This window comes from Miscanthus floridulus, chromosome 1, assembly GCF_019320115.1.
Source record: "Miscanthus floridulus cultivar M001 chromosome 1, ASM1932011v1, whole genome shotgun sequence".
NCBI classification, from domain to species: domain Eukaryota; kingdom Viridiplantae; phylum Streptophyta; class Magnoliopsida; order Poales; family Poaceae; genus Miscanthus; species Miscanthus floridulus.
Genome location: NC_089580.1, coordinates 173,601,595 through 173,618,602, shown reverse-complemented (window position 1 = coordinate 173,618,602; position 17,008 = coordinate 173,601,595). Strand labels below are relative to the sequence as shown.

Sequence of the window (17,008 nt, the reverse complement as noted above, 5' to 3'; positions counted from 1 at the left end):
TGCAGTTTTCAGCTAATTTCAGCTCCCTTCGGAAAAAGAAAGTTCCCCGGGCCCAGGGCCCTTTTTCATATAAAAAAGAAAAAAAATCCACATTACCTACCCCAATTTTTATCAAAGTTTGTTTTTCCCCTGAAATCTAAAACCGAGTGACTCCTGAACTTTTAAAACCATTTGTTTTAGCCTCCTTGACTAGTTATAAGCGGTTTTCAAAGTAGGTTTTGTCTTTTTCTTTTTTATTTATTTTGGTTGAATCTTTGAAAAATTATAGAAAAATTATAAAATGAAAAATCTAATTTTGTTAGACTTCAAATGAGAAGATCTACATAGTGAACATATAATATGGTATGTATTAGTATAATTTTTTTACGGTAGCTTTAGATCTATGCTTTTTTGTAACAAAAAATTTATACTAAAGCATACCATATTATATGTTCAGTGTGTAGATCTACTCACGTGGAGTCTAACAAATTATGATTTACTATTTTATGATTTTTTATGTGATTTACTATGTTTTTCAAAGATTTAGCTAAAATAAATAAAAAAGAAAAAAATATGAGTTAAAATGAGCGGTTTTAAAAATTTAGGAAGTTGTTTACCTAGTTTTTAGAGTTTAGAGAAAAAAAATAGACCTTCGCAAAAATATCTAGAGGTAACTTGACTTTTTCCTTAAAAAAAGAAAGTTCCGCGACCGGCGGGCGGATGACAAGGAGGATTGCACGACGACGTCCGCTTCCCGTCCCTCTCGCTGCAGGAGGGGCCCGTTAGGCCCACGTCAGCGTCATGGCCCGCCTCACCACGACTCGTTTATCCACTTGGGCAGCAGCGCCACTTGACTCGAGGGTGACGGCCCTCCGCCCGCTCCCGCGCGTCCCTCCGCCTCCTTGGCATCGCCGCCCTCCGCCCGCTCCCGCGCGCGCGGTTCTCCGCCGTCGTTTCGTGGCTCCGGAGATCCGGCTCCTCCCCCCACTCCCGTCTCGTCCGCTTTCTTTAATCAATCCCCCGCGCCCCACAACCCCAAGCAACCCCACTAATCGTCGTCCCCTTCCCTTTCCTTTCCTGGCGGTGGCAACAATGGACGGTGGCGGCGATCTCACAGCGCCGGGTTGCTGCACAGGCGATTCTTCTTGCGGCGCCGTGCGGGTTTCTCGGTAGCCTGTGAGTTCGATTTGACCGCCTCGACCTGGCGTCGTGCTTGTTCCTGGTTTCCGTTCTTGGCGCTGGTCTGGGCTCTGGAGCGATCGGGACACACCTCGGCTCTGCTTGTCGAGGGTACCCGACGATCTTCTCCGGAAAAGGTAGGTGCTGTTCGTTTCTGATTGCTCCCTTTGGTTTTCAACAGATATCGCCTTTTCCTGGTTTCGGCTCGTAAAAGCTCGTTGCTTTCTCGCTTTAAGCGTGATATCTTCGTTCCATGCATGGCAATAAATAGTTTTTTTTGGATGGTAGATGTTCTTTGTTATTTTTTACTGTCGTTCACATACTCAAACCTAATACAACAGTTTAAAGTCGAGTATTTGATCGATTCTATGCTTCTTGATAAGAACTCTGGAGGAGCAGAGACTGTAGAATCTTCTGCAGTTTTAGGTTGCACCAGAATAACGTACATGTCAGACAAGTGGCAAGTTCACCCTTATGGAATCATGCAACTATTGCAATCTGATGAATAGTACCCACCGGTAGCAGTGACTTTCAGAAAAAGTAACAGAAAAGGGTGCAACTTCAATAGTAAGGATGTTTCCTCTGTATCTTTCCTTTCCTAGAAAAGCCACCCGGAAGACATGAAATGGCCTTTGACTAGACGCTGTCCCGTTGAAACAGAAGCATGATGCTTAAACTGAAGCCTTTGAACAGACGTTTTGCACATCTCCAGTGGAATTGATGGCCTTGCAGTAAAATGAAGATGTGGTATTTAATAGACACTGCTTTGTTGTGCCTCCGGGGTTCTGGCAGCACAAAGGTGATTTAACTTCACTTGCCGTAGGACCTTCATCTTCAATGTGTGCGCTAGCGCTACATGGTAGTCAACTAGTCATGTTTAGAGTAGTTTTCGATTTTCGATGCAGCAGTAGTCACAATGTGCAATGGTGCCAAGTTTTTGATTCGGTAATGTGAACCATTGTAACCTCTTCAAATTCTTTCCCTCTAGATGGACGATCACCACCGTTAGCCTCTGATCGTTGTAACCTGTATCCTTACAAGGCCGGTTTGGTGCCAAATTAATAAAGACTTCAGTTGCATTTTGCATCTGAGCTCCCCACCTGATATAATTACTCTCTATTTTCTGTTCTTGGGTGGGATCCCCCAAATAGACTTTTGGCATGCTGCCTGAGGAACTGAATTACCTTTGCTTTTAATGTGTTTGAGCAAGTTTGTTGCCTTGTTGGTTTATGTCTATTCAGTTGTTTCCCTTTACTACTTTGCAAGGCTTGATTCCATTTGGCATTTGCTCCAATATCTGATCGGTACCATTTACTTTTTGAATCTTCTTACAGTGCCTCACTCCTCATACCATCGAGTAGGGCCACATCTGAACGACCTCTGCGCACAGTGAGTGTCCTGATGTGTAACTAGGATGCTGTTTTGGTGATTTTGGACTCGCATTCTTTTTCTGAAAGTTCATGAAAGAGATGTTTAAAAAATCTACATAGTTCTGTGACGGTGGATGTTGGTCATGGAAGGGACAGTAATCGGAACAGCTATTGAGTCAAAACCAGGCAATAAGCAAAAGGACTCTTTAACAGAGGTGCCTAGAGCTACTGAGACTTTAGTGGCACGTGATTGTGAAGTAGAAAAATTAATTGGACTTGAAGATGACACAGAGTTAACACCTTATGAAGGAATGGAATTTGAGTCTGAAGATGCTGCAAGGGATTTCTACAGCACATATGCAAGAAGTGCAGGTTTTCGAATTCGGATAAGCAGGTATACTCGCTCCAGACGTGATAATTCAGTTATTTCTCGTCGAATTGTGTGTTCAAAAGAGGGATTTCATGAAACCCGTGCTTGTGATGGCCTCCATTCTGAACAAAAACAGCAAGAACGGGCAGGTACTAGAGTTGGTTGCAAGGCAATGATATTAATTAAAAAGTTTGATCCTGGCAAATGGATGGTTACCAAATTCGTAAAGAACCACAATCATGGACCAGTTCCACCAAGAAGACTTGATTCTAGGCCAGCTGATCAGGACTGCGATCAAATCGAGAAGCCACATTCTATTGAGACGGACCCTGTTGAGGAGCCATTTGAGGGTATGGAATTTGAATCGGAAGAAGCTGCAAAATTTTTCTATGTAAACTATGCAAGACTAAATGGTTTTCGTGCACGTATTAGTAGATACTGCCGTTCAAGGCGTGATAATTCAATTATTTCTCGCCAGATTGTGTGTTCCAAGGAAGGCTTCCGTGAAGTTCGGACCAAGAAAGTGATGACAGATGAAGGGAAAACAAAGCGTCCGAGAATGATAACTAGAGTCGGTTGCAAAGCTATGATTGTAGTGAAAAAGATGAACTCTGGAAAATGGATGGTTTCTAAATTTGAGAAGGAGCATAACCATTCACTATCACATTCTAAAATGGTCCCTAGTACCTCAAACATTACTTCTAGAGAAGTTGCTGACTTTGCTGCCAAGAGTGCAGATCCTAATGAAGTAAAAAATGAAGGATTTGGTGCAGGAACACAATGTAGTCCTGCAGATTCCCTCACTGTCCTTTATAACAATTTATGTCAGGAGGCCATAAAATTTGCAAAAGAAGGTTCAGTCACAGAAGAAATTTACCATGTGGCAGTTTCTGCCTTGAAAGAAGCCGCAGAAAAGGTTGCTGAAGGTCAAAAGGAGTCGTCCAACATTGCCACATTGTGGTTTTATTAGTGAAAGCAAACATGATGTCTTACAGATGAAAACAACGAGTGCTTTGCAATGTTCAAATCAGGTTGAACTGACAATAACATCTCCTGGGTCCAGGCCTGTTCAAGATCCTGCCTCCAATCTTCTGCTGATACCAACCAACATTTTGACTGATTCAAGATTATATAATGGTGTTGACACTGTCGTTCCTCTATCAAGAGGTTTTCCCAAAAATGGTAAATATGCTATGGTAATGATCAATTAATCCAACGCCTTTCCACAGCTATTGTTTTCTTTATGACTGTTGCTTGTTCCATCAACAGGGAGACAAGGTACACATACATCAGAAAGTTCTGTTATGCATTTTGAGACCACAAAGAAGACCTCTTCACAAAAATCTCAGGTAATTCGTTACATGCTTACCTATCTCCTTTCCATGGAGGCAGCAGTTTTTAGTATTTCATTTTGAACCAGAGGATGCTTATTTGTTGCTGTGACCGCAGAACACTTGTTCTAATAAACTCATCCATGGAAAGGAGCAAGTTATCCATGGAACTTCCGAAGATTCCATGGTTGCTATTCCTGCGATACCTCTTGCACTGTGCATGCCTGTGACGCAGAACTTACCTGGATCTTCTGCAGGTAGCTCTAATTAACTCAAGCTTCTCGTTTCAAGAAAAGAAAAAAACTCAAGCTTCCTGATAGCACCATGTCAATAGCTCAATTCCTTCTGCATTGCTGTCTAATTCTAAACGGCTTATCTGTTGGTCTGCTGTTGCAAACGAAAATGAACATATTACCATGGAATGGTTCGTTATATATACCAGTGGTTATATTCAGCATCTTTTGTGACCAAACGATATATGATCTGTCCCCTTAAGCCACCGAACTTTCCAAATTTTTTGTCCAATATAGACCTATGCACGCAGTAGTGCTTGATAGTAGCCCCATTATTTCAGATTTGTGTTGACATTCCCATTGTGCACATTTTTTTGAACCATTGAGGCATTGACCATCTGGACCACAATTTATTTTTTGTTCAATTCAGATCACAGCAGTTTTATTTGTTTAGCAACCATAGGATTAAGGTTAATACAAGATGGTCAGTGGAAAATTTAGCACCTTGATGGACACTATTCTGATACCTGTTCATTTTCCTGGACCACAGAGGGGCCATACAGATTGTTGGCTGCACCTATTCAAGCAGTTCCAATTTCATACTGTCCTGCAGAGCCCATTAGACAACCACAAAAGGGTATTTGTGCTTTAGGTCCATTTGGAGGTGTCCTGTCTGAACCGAACAACCAAGGAACAAATCCCAAATCTCTGGTTCATGCTACAGCTCTTGCTTGTGGTGCTCGTGTTGTTCCTCTTGAGGAGGCAGCTTCGCTTATTAATGCCATTGAATCCAAGATCAGATCTGGAGGGGCCATAATAGCAAAACTGCCTTCAAGCAACCTGACATCTCCAGTTCCTCCGTCTATCGCTATGTCATCTTCTAGTGAAGATGAGGAGGAGCATGACCACAGTGAGCCCTTGATGGTGGACGTCGATCGCAATTTTAATCAGCAGAGCTCGGACGAAATGAAGCTCCAAAGCGAGCCATCAGAGTCGGAAACTGAAGCTGACAACTGACCTGTGTGGTCTGAAGATGAAAACTATGATCATATTGATTGCTAACAGATACGAAGTCAACGATTGAAGTTGCTCTAAGATCAAGCTTCCCTGCAAGGTGGCAGATTTATTCTATGATTTAAGACATTTTTGTAAGATTGAGTTAGGATTCTAGTCACTTATTTCTGTTGACTTTATATTGTAATTAGATTAACTCAAGTTAATACATCCAGTGGAGAATTCGTAGAAAGGACGAACCATGCTATGTACATGTCCTACTTCTGTGTAAAAAGAAAGGCGATAGAGTTTATAATCCAGTAGAGTGTTTAAAACCCAGCTGTGCTAAACATGATGTATATAACCTCTGGGGCACCCGTGTAAGAATAAAACTACTAGTGCTATCATATTGGAGTTCAGTATTCAGACAGGTCGCTTGCAATCCTCTCATCAACAAAAATATATTAATCCAAGAAAAAAAAAGTCAGAAATAGTTGTGCCGTCGTACACTTACATATCTACTATCTTGAAGGCTGCGGGAAAACAAAAAGGTTTGTAGTTGTCAAAGTCAAAACCCCGCAGGCTGCAGAGTCACCTGTTAAACTGACAGTTATCGCTGACCTTGAGCTCTTCAGACCAACAGCCGCCCAGGTATGCTCGTGCCATGGCATCACATTGAAAAGGAAAGCTCATATAGCATCATATTGTCAAAGGTTTACCGTACCAAAATGGTACTGGTGTACGGTTCTTGTTGTTTAGTCCAAGTCTGGCTGCCATTTCTTGGCAAATTTTCAATTGCTTCGTGATTCAACTTGATCTTCAATGGATTTACACAACGTCATGTCTCAACTTGTCGATGTGGAACGGTGCATTTAGGAAGGCGTGTGCATGCCTAATAGCCCTGCACTTCCAAGTTGTGTTGAACAAGAAGCATGAGCTATTGAGCTTGGGCAAATCTGGAGCTTCCGTGGCGATGGCCACAGAATATGGCAGTTCCAGGCATAATCAACTGCTATGTGTTGGTGCCATACTGCGAGGAAATTGGAGAACCACTGGAAGACATGATCCCGATCAAGCAGTTTCATATATTCAAATTCTGAAACAAGAGAGAGTACAGGGGCAAGATGCAAGCACGCGCAAACTGTTCTGAACAAGCTGATGGAACAAACCAATCTTATAGGTAACAGCAACACCTAGACGCACCCATGACAATATACCGAACTAGTCTATATACTGTGTTGGCTCATCGATCCAACACTTTTTTTCGTCGTCGTCGTCATCATCTTCACACGCACACACGCACTCAGGCACGCACACCACCGTTTTATTCATCCGGATCCATTGCTGTAGTTCAGAAGTTGGGGCCTGCGGCGAGGATCTCGTCAGTCAGGCTGCTGTCGTCCCCGATCTTGTAGCTGGAGAACACCTCGAAGTTCTTCTTGAAGAGCCCGGCAAGCCTCAGGAGCGTCTCCTTGTACGCGGCCTTGTCCGTCCACTGCACACAGACACAGCATTTGTCAAGTTCGAATAAATCGGTTACAGTTCTGTTCTCAACAGGCTGTATAGTTCAAAGATGACTGATGAAGCGAGCTGGCTAGTGTCAGAAGAGCATACGGTGTTGATCGGGTCGAGTATTTCCGACGGCACGCCCTTGATCTCAGTGGGGATCTCCAGGCCAAAGACCTCGGTCTTCTGGTAGTTGGCGGTGAGAAGCTCGCCGGAGTGGATGGCGTCGATGATCTTCCTGGTGTAGGGAAGCCTGATCCTCTTGCCCACGCCGTACCTGACAAGCGACCATCCACAACGAACGTATGGTTGGTTTACATAACGAACGAACACAAGCTTCGCAACTGCAGGACGGAAGCAGACCATGACGTCGTCGTACGTACCTGCCACCAGACCAGCCGGTGTTGACGAGCCACCCGGTGGCGCCGTACTTCTGCATCTTCTCGGCGAGCATGGCTGCGTACTTGGTCGGGTGGAGCATGATGAAGGCCGCGCCGAAGCAGGCGGAGAAGGTGGCCTGTGGCTCCTTGATGCCGTCCTCCGTGCCGGCGACCAGGGCGGTGTAGCCACTGATGAAGTGGTACATGGTCTGCGCCAGGTTCAGCTTGCTCACCGGCGGGAGCACGCCGAAGGCGTCGCACGCCAGGAGGATCACGTTCTTGGGGTGGGGCCCGACGCATGGTATCTTGGCGTTGGGGATGTGCTCGATCGGGTAAGCAGCCCGAGTGTTCTCTGCAATGCAAGAACAGCAGCGCCATGAGACCAGACAAGAATGATTTTTTTTTGTGATGCTTGTGACTGAAAAATGAGTCTGTGTATGGAGAACATGACATTTACCGGTGACAGATTTGTCGGCGTAGTCAACTTCACGAGTATGCTCATCGAACACAACGTTCTCTAGCACTGCAGCAGAAACATTCAGTTAGTCAATTCAGCTTCAGCTTCAGCCAGCGCAAGGGCAGAGAAACCGAAAGTTTAGAAGTACCAGTTCCAAACTTGATGGCGTTCCAAATATCAGGTTCTTTCTCCTGGGAGAGGTCTATGCACTTGGCATAGCAGCCGCCCTCAATGTTGGACACGCCATTGTCGCTCCAGCAGTGCTCGTCGTCGCCGATCAGAAGCCTATTGTGATCCGTCGACAGCGTCGTCTTCCCGGTACCTGTTGTGAGGAATCCAGAGTTCCAAAATCAGCAGGTAGATATACATGGCAACGCATTCAGAACACATATAGCAAGTAGGTCAGTTAGGCTGACATCACATAACAGCAAATCTGAGGCATCTACTGCTATGTGAAGTATGTATGTATTTATTACAGATAAGACAAGACAGGAAGAAGGATAAGCTAAGCGGAGAACGTCAGATGCGAGTTGGGCAGGTGAAGGCACCACAATCCTCTTGGGATCCATGCTGTTACCTGAGAGCCCAAAGAAGAGGGCGACGTCACCGTCCTTGCCCATATTGCAGCCGGAGTGCAGCGAGAGGATGCCCCGCTTGGGCATGAGGTAGTGCATGACGCCGAAGAGGCCCTTCTTCATCTCGCCGGCGTACTGCGTGCCCAGGATCACCATCTCCCTCCTAGCGAGGTTGATGTCTACGCTCGTCGACGACGTCATGTAGTGCGTGTAACGGTTACAGGGGAACTGCCCGGCGTTGTAAATGGTGAAGTCCGGCGTGCCGAAGCTCTCCAGCTCCTCGTCCGTGGGCCGGATGCACCTGCGACCCCCATGCCCATCTAGTTACTTAGTACTTACTTCTACAGCTTTCTTTCTTCGCTAGGGAGTAGGGACTAGCTCCCCCAACAGTGTTACTTGGAAGGACAACAGCATTGACTTTTGCAACAACACATAAATTTATTTATATGTGTGTGTGTGTGTGTGTGTGTGTGTGTGTGTGTGTAGTTTCATCATGGGTCGTCGTCGAGATGAACTTATCTGGGCGTTGGAGGAGTGTGTCACGTCACGAGCAACGACCTACTGCAACAAAACTTTACTAGTATTGACAGATTGGCAGCGTGTCGGCAGGTTGGCTTACATGTTGTGCATGAAGAGGGAGTGGTACGCCCTGGCGGAGATGATGCGGACCTTGATGCGGTTCTCGGGGTCCCAGTTGAGGAACTGGTCGTTCACGAACACCTTGTCCAGGGAGTTGAGGTAAGTCCACGGCCCTCTCCCTGTTGGTCAGGAACGTGTGCTCGTCCATCTCGATGTTGGGAGAGCCCCTGCATGCACGCGATCATCAGGTGTCAGCAGCGGACCAGAGGCACACAGGTAGGCGTAGGCTAGCAAAAGAAAGGGCTGTGCGGACTGCGGAGCAGAGAGACTGAGAGAGCACTCACTTGCCCCACCACAGCTCCTGCGCGGCGGCCTCGTCCTTGACGACGCGCTTGTCCCTGGGCGACCGCCCGGTCTTGGCGCCCGACAGCGTCGCCAGCGCGCCGGTGGACGTGATGAACGACCCTTTCTCGTACTTGATCGCCTGCTCGTACAGCTCTGTTTTTTTTTTTAAGTTTTGTATTTGATGACAAGCACCACAGGGGCAAATTAAGCATCCATCAGCAGCTAGTCTCTCGCATGGCAACGCAACGTGCCTCTCTTGAAGAAGTTGTGCAGGGGGCATGCGATGCGATGCTTACCAGCAGGCGAGAGGTTGTAGAGGACATGGGTGAACTTGAGGGAGCTGTCGCTGACGGCGATGGTGGGTGCGGCGGGGTGGTGGTGCTGGTGGTGCGCCTGCGGCGTCGGTGGCGCGCCCTTCGCGGCGGCCTCACCCTTCCTGGCCGGGTCGCCCTTCACCACTTTCGGCCCGGTTTCACGTGTCAGAGACGCCAACGACGCACTGCAGCATCCATCACGAGATCGAAAAAAATTTGTTAATGCTCATTAAGTATTAGCAGTCTGGCATGTTAATTACGCTCCCCGGCTCCCGATTATCAGCACCAAACCACAAAGCGATGCGCGAGACCGGGAGGGCCGATGACTGACGAGGTGCAGATTTGGGAAAAGGATACTAGGTTTCCTGTGGAGATAGAGGAGCGAGTTGCGTGGCCGATGGCGACAGCGGTGTCGCGTCAGGCTCAGGTAAGGTACGTGCGAAACCACCACATCAGCTCATCTATTTCTATCCCCTCCTCCATCCTTTTCTTTTTCTTTCTTCTATAAAGATAAAGATATAAATAAAGGAAAGAAAAACCGCCGCATAGGCGCATAGGATTGAGTACCACAAGCCCACAATTCACATCAAATGCGCTACTCATCTTATAGGGAAATGGGAATAAGGAAGCTATTCGATGCGATAAGACCGAGTTCGATGCGAGCATGTGGATGCATACAACATGACGGTGTTTTTGTGTTACGTGATATATGCCGCGTGGATGCACCTGGGTGCGCGCTCCACGGGGCGCCCGTGGCGCGACGCCTTTCTTGTGCGGGTGTTTTTGGGTGGAAAACGACGTGGGACGGCAGGTAAGGTAAAACTAATCTTGCCACCAGTGTCGTGTGGAGAAGGACGCTGTAACTTCAAGCGTCACCATAGTTTTTATTCTCATTTTGGCATTCATTTATTTTATTTATTATCTGTAGGTACTTAGAAAATTTTGGAGGACTTTAGCTATGCTAGTATAGTAGTCTGTCAGGAGGGCCCACGCGGCAGTGTCTATTTTGTCAAAGTAGGCGGGCCGGGGTCTGATGTCCGTCCACCTGGCCGTCGGAAGCAGAGCTCTGTCTGATGTGTTCCGTTCGTTCTTCTTCTCCCAGAAGAAGTCCAGCAGACGTCAAATAAATTAATTTGTTTTTTCCTCTCCAAAAAAAAGGGAAGGGGATTCATCTCCGCTCACCTTTCATGTTCCTGGGTTCGCCATTGTCGTTAAGCTCTTTTTGAGTAACGAACAAAACCCATCCCATGAATAAATCGTTTTCACCAATTCGTTTATAGCTAGCAGCTGCAGAACAGGACGGCTGAGGGAAAAAAAAGTGAGAAAGGCAGGCGCGGGGCATCGTCACCTGATGGACTGCAGCTGCTGCCTGTGGCGCTCCTCCTCGGAGAGCGCGGCGGCGAAGGGCGAGGCGGCGCCGTCCTTGATGGGCGTGTTGGGCGCCGACCACTTCCGCTGCAGCGAGTGCAGCTCGTCGATGGTCTGCGCGCGCACCGGCGCCGAGCTGTCGTCGTGGCACACGCCGTTGTCGTGCTTCTTCTTCCCGTTCGTCTCGATCCGCGCAAGCCCGCTCGGCGTCGCCATCTCGGTCTCGGTCGCACCCGACCTGCAAAGAGAGAAACAGCAGCAAGGCGCGCATTAGCAACCTGGGAAGAAACCCTGCCATTGATGATGCTCTCTGCTCCCGGAGAGCATCATGGCGTTTGCTACGTGCAAAGATTGCACAGGGGAGTTAAGAGACACACAGTCACACAAGGAGGAGAGACGGGCACGTACGGGACGAACGACGTACGAGTACGTGCGCAGGGCCTCGGAGGTGTATGGATCGAAAGGAGACGAGTGAAGCGGTGTGGGGCGGATGGGACGAGCCCGGCCCGGCTTTTAAAGGGTCCTGGAGTTAACCATGGTTACGTTCTCTACCCGACCATTCAACGCCGGCGGTGGTCTGGTTCCGGGTTGGGTTTGGGTTTTTGCACTCCGGAGCTTATCTTTTTTGAAATTCTCCCTTTTTTATAACATTTTTTTTATAATAAAATTCCCCTCCTTTCGTTCTCCTTCTCTGTGCAGGACGTACTACATTTTTTTCCTGTTTATTATCTGTTACCATCGACGGCTTAATAACACAATATTTGCATTATGAAGTACTTGTTCGAAGTATCAAATACAATAATGTTGGTTCTTCACCACTTCGGACCCCTCACAAAGAAACTAAACTTACTCTTGCATGTTTGCTAATAAATTGCTAACTGGAGGCTATCCAAATCGGTGCGATTGCGACAGCTGTGTCTTGCGAAGTTTTTTTCAGGGAGAGGAAGTAGTTAAGGAGACCACTAAGCACCGACTTTTCTAAAGCAAAAACTTATTGGTTCCATTGATTTGTCCACTCGCTGTGAATTGTACCCTATACTCACGTGCTGAGTAGTAAAGTGAATTGCAAGCAGAGGTAGGGTAGATTGATCAGGCTGCGAGCACGGGCGAAGTTGCCTTAGAGCATTTTCAGCGGTAGGAGAAAACTCTAATCTCAAAAATTAGTTATTTGGAGATACAAAACGTGTTTTGAGATTTTTAAGATCTTCTTTTAAGCAAAACGAGAAAATACAATTCCCAATGATAAAAATAGTGGATTGAGGGAGGAGAGATCTCTCTTTTATTTGAGGTGTGAGAGACTATAACTTGAGGGACCGAGAAAAAACATCATTGAGGTTGGGTTTGAGAAACTACGGGAGGTACGAGATCTTTAAAATAACAGTTTTTTTACTGGAGGTTAGAAAATGGAACCGCTGGAGCTGCTCTTATGTATAGGGGTGGTAGGTGGCATAGTTCCTTGCCACTTGCAGCACGACGCACTCGCAACTGCCGCTGCCCCAGCCACCGCCGCCACCGGCCTTGCCACAACAACTGCCGCAACCGGCCCTGCCGCAGCCGTTGCCGCCGGCGCCAACGACACCGCTGCTTCCCCCGCCGCCACCAGTGCCCCCGCTTCCCTCGCACCTCGTCAAGGCCACAATGAACATCCTTTCCGCGATAAAAACAATTTGGTAGCGCCCGCGGGACGTACCATCCCTGTTTGGAGTCGTTTGATGCTACTCTGAGATTCGTACCCTTCACCCATCGCTGGTAAAGATTCAGAAATTAAAACCAAGCAAACACGTAGGATGTTGACATGGACTGAAACGGCTCCAACAATTTAATGTGGTGGTTGGTCACCCATCGACTATTGCCTGGCAGCCAGGCAGGGACGAAGCAGCCTCGTGTATAAGGGGTGCACATGCACACCCAACCCCCGAATGTAAAAGCAGTGAGGTTGATTAGAATTTCATCATATATGTATCTGTATGAGACAGGACTATGCATCATACGGTAAGTGCACCCCTCTAATTTGTTCTAGCTTAACCACTTGTTGCGAGGGGTTCGACTATTTGGTCATTTTGGTGACGTGATCCCTTTGGAAAGAATGAAAACGGTGTTTATTTGATGGTTCGTCGAAAATTACCATCAAATTAGTTTTCAAATCAAGGAGTAACCTTGTTGATGTGTATAAGAGGGTACCATGGTCCATGGGTTGAGGTCGCTTTTTTTGGTTTCATTATGTAATGTTGCTCTTGCGTAATAGATCTTTCCAAACTTGGTGCCGTTCAAGCCCTTTTCTAGCTCGGATGTAGGTGTGGTTGCATTTTCTTCTTCTCTTAGGACCGTTTGGATCTCTTTATTTTGGAGGAATTGAAATTTACATAATGAATTAGGCTATTTGGCTTGAAATTTGACATTCCATAACATTGTCAAGCTCACAAATAGGCCAATCTCAAATTCATAGGGTGGGAGATGAAAATAGATTCTATAAATCACTATGCTATAATTCTATTCCTTAACTTATAGCACACTCTTCAACTCACCTCCCTACAATAGAAATGCAACGTATAAATATGTCCCTTTTATGTCTAACAATAAATATACAACTATATTTCATATATAACTATATTAGCTTAATTAATCTATGCTTAAATTATAATTATTAGAATAAATTTAATTCCAAGGATCCAAACGGGCCCTTAGTGAAATACTTACTCAGACATGTTTGTGAAAAAAGTGGATTGTTATCAAAAGCCTTGATAAAAGTTATTGGAATTGAAACTCAACATATACGGGGCCGTTTGGAAGACTGGATTGGTTCCGATTCTACCGAGAAATGTTAGAATCTGTGCCAAACACAAAAACTGCGAAACGTTTTAGGACTGAAAGGATTCACGTTTCTTCTTTGGGACTTTAATCGCGGGAAGATTGGTTTCACATGGATTCTACTTTTGTTTCTCTATATTAACAATTATAGTTTTCTCAATTATATTTTTTTGTAACAAGTTAAAATGGGCTATATTGAAGTTGCTCTTCACTCACAAAAAAGTTCATAATTTTTTTGAAGCATATTTCATTTAAATACTCTTTCAGGAATCCGAATCCGACTTCGAATAATTTTATAAAGTGATTCTGATTCTTTACTCGAAACGTTTTTAGAGAATGTGTATCCAGAACATTTTTACAGGAATCTGGATCTCTACCGAACGTACAATTTAACTTAAAAAAAAGGATTTTCCCTATCTGTTCTGAGTTAATGCCTCTTGAATAAGCTTGATGTGTCTTTACAGCGTTAGCTAGTATCTTTTCAAAATAACAGGTGTACTACATATTCATGAAAATAATAGTGTTTTGTTAAAAAAACAAATGCCATTAGCATTACCATCACAGTAGCTTGTTTGACCTTGAGCATTATCATCACAGATAATGTGACCATACCGGGTCGGCGTTCATCTTAATTAGTCCTAGCTAGTTCTCCAACACCTGGCGGATGGATAACCCAGCAAACATGGCATACACAGTTGAGCAGCTCAGCATGCCATTTTTTAAAAAGATATACATGTTACCAGCTGGAGCAGTGTCAAACGTTTGATCGAGTCCCAGCTAACATGCACGAGCCGTGTCCGTGTGTTGCATATTTGCAATTGCGTACGTGTGTATGAGATGGATGGATAGGGACGACAACCTATTACCCCTTCGCAAATTTAAAATCTCCTTTTTATTTTCTGCAATTGATCTGTCATCAGCTGGAGTACTATGCAGTACTACTCCATGGTACAAGTGTACAACCAGCAGTATAAAAGCCATGAGCTTGCTGTGCATAATCAAGTCAACCAACTGTGGCAAGTATATTTAACTAACTTCGACAAGTGTTTGTCAATCCGCCTGCTCTCGTTTCTTCCCTTTTCATTTATTATGATCTATCGTTTTCATGGATCAATTGCACAGCTAATGGCCGATAATTTTTTGTTTACTGTATTCACGAATTTGAGATGCATGAACAAGGATGCTGCCGGGAAAGCAGGGGCTCAATTATGGTGTTCACGGGAAAGAGGTAAACGGGTTGATTGGCTCCAAGCCTCCACTAATCCAGCTCAATCCGGTGAATGACAATTGACAATGCATTGTTGGGTCTGATCTTTCTTAATATCTCTTTTGTATATTTGGATGCAGAAGCGAAACGGAAGTATGTAAACTATTTTGACTTTTCGGCGAGCAGACTCTTCTCAAATACCCTTTCCGTCCTAAAATTAATGTCATTCTTATTTCCTGAGAAGTCAAATATTTTTAGCTTTAACCAAATATATAAAAATAAAATATTAATACTTATAATGTATAATTAGTATCACTAGAAGAATAGTTAATATATATTTATAATAAACTTATCTAAAAATAAAAATATTGCTAATATTTTTTATAAATTAAAAAAATAAAATATTTGACCACTATCTATCCCATAGTGACACTTATTTTGGGATGGATGGAGTAGCAAATTTCTGCTCTCTCTTTTTTTTTTTTGTAACATTTGGATCGATCACTAGCTTTTCGTACAGCCTGAAGGATCATTTGTTTGCGATTAATTATATCTGTGTCCTTTTGTTAGAGGAGCTGACTGATATAGCGAAAAGAAAACGTGGCCGAGCTGGATGCGTGCACCGCATGCCTCCGTGTTATGAGTGTTTCACTTGATTTATGGCGAAGGGAGCTTGACCAGGAAATGTGTTTATTACTCCCCCAACACCGTACTCCCGGGACGTATATATTTGTACATCAATATATGCCCCATGTGCAGATTACCTTGTTTTATCGATTATAATCAAGTTGCTTGGTTAAATGGATTGAGCCATTGAGGTGTCAAGTTGCAGGTCAGAATCCATCCGTGTCGTATCCGACGCTTATCCTGGTCAGATTCCGCATCGGCATGGCATCGGACCGCGCCGTGCCTGACATTATCCATCCATCCACCATCCTCTCAGGCCGCAGTGGCTGGTTCGTTCGTTCGTCTTGCAGGTAGACGAGACGCCTTCAACCACCGGATGCCCTCGCCGTCGCCGAGGCGGCTTCCACGATCTACTTCGACGACGACCTGAACGAGTCCTCCTCCAGGCAGGTACCGATCGACGTACCTTAGGCCACGCTCGTTTGGAGGGGACCCGACTCCAGGAATTATCCCTGACGAACGATCCCTGTATGACCCCGTTCCTGTGCCTTTAAATCCGGTTTGATCTGTTTCTTTTTTCTTCTAAAACAATATTTTTCTCTTACAAATTCTTCCAGAATTCCTTCAAACCATCCAAATTGCTCCACAACCATATCAGCCAAACACCCATAGAAGCAATCCTGGTCGAAATGATTCCACGCCACGAAACCCCCAGGAACCGAACAGGCCCTCGCTCGCTAGGTTGGTTACCACGCGCGCGTGGCAAGAAGTAGCAACGACTTGCCCGCGCCCGGCCCGCTCGGGTAGGTAAACGGAAGTCATTGGACGGCAGGATTTACAGCGCAAGCGCGGTAACTCCCCCGCACTTCCGCCCGGTATACGCACGAGACGATCACATCACGGACGAGTTTTGCCCGAGCCGGCAGCCGGGGATACGCGCATGCTGCGTCGGCGCCCGCGGCGGTAAGGCAGGCCGCCGGTCGCTTTCGTGGCCGCGACAGACGCGCCCCCGCGAGCCACGAACGCCCTCGGAGAGCCGTCGAGGGAACCGTCCCGGTTCCGGTGCTGATGTGATGGCCTTGACGGGGTGCGGAGTCGTAGCGGCCCGCCCAGCGGTTCGAGGCTCGCGTGGGACAAGCGTGTGGTTTGGTGCGCGACGTCACCTACGCATAACTTGCGGCTCGAGCAGGCATGCTATCGCACAAGTTGTTGTGTACGCATGGCACAATCAGTGCCTACATATTCTATGTGCTGCTTTGAATTATCCAAAACTACATATTCTTCAGTAGCTCGGTATTGGTGGGGCGGCGATGGTGATAGAAGGAAGATGCACCGGAGGAAATGGTCGGAAATTAGCCATATGAAAAAAAGGAGATGGTATGGGTTT

General features: G+C 45.9%; 2 pseudogenes; one reads left to right on the top strand and one right to left on the bottom strand.

Moving 5' to 3' along the window:
* Positions 1-879: 879 nt before the first annotated feature.
* On the top strand, positions 880-5,790 carry LOC136548483 (uncharacterized; annotated as a pseudogene).
* A 727-nt stretch (positions 5,791-6,517) lies between these two features.
* Positions 6,518-11,494, bottom strand: LOC136548492 (phosphoenolpyruvate carboxykinase (ATP)-like; annotated as a pseudogene).
* Positions 11,495-17,008: the final 5,514 nt, after the last annotated feature.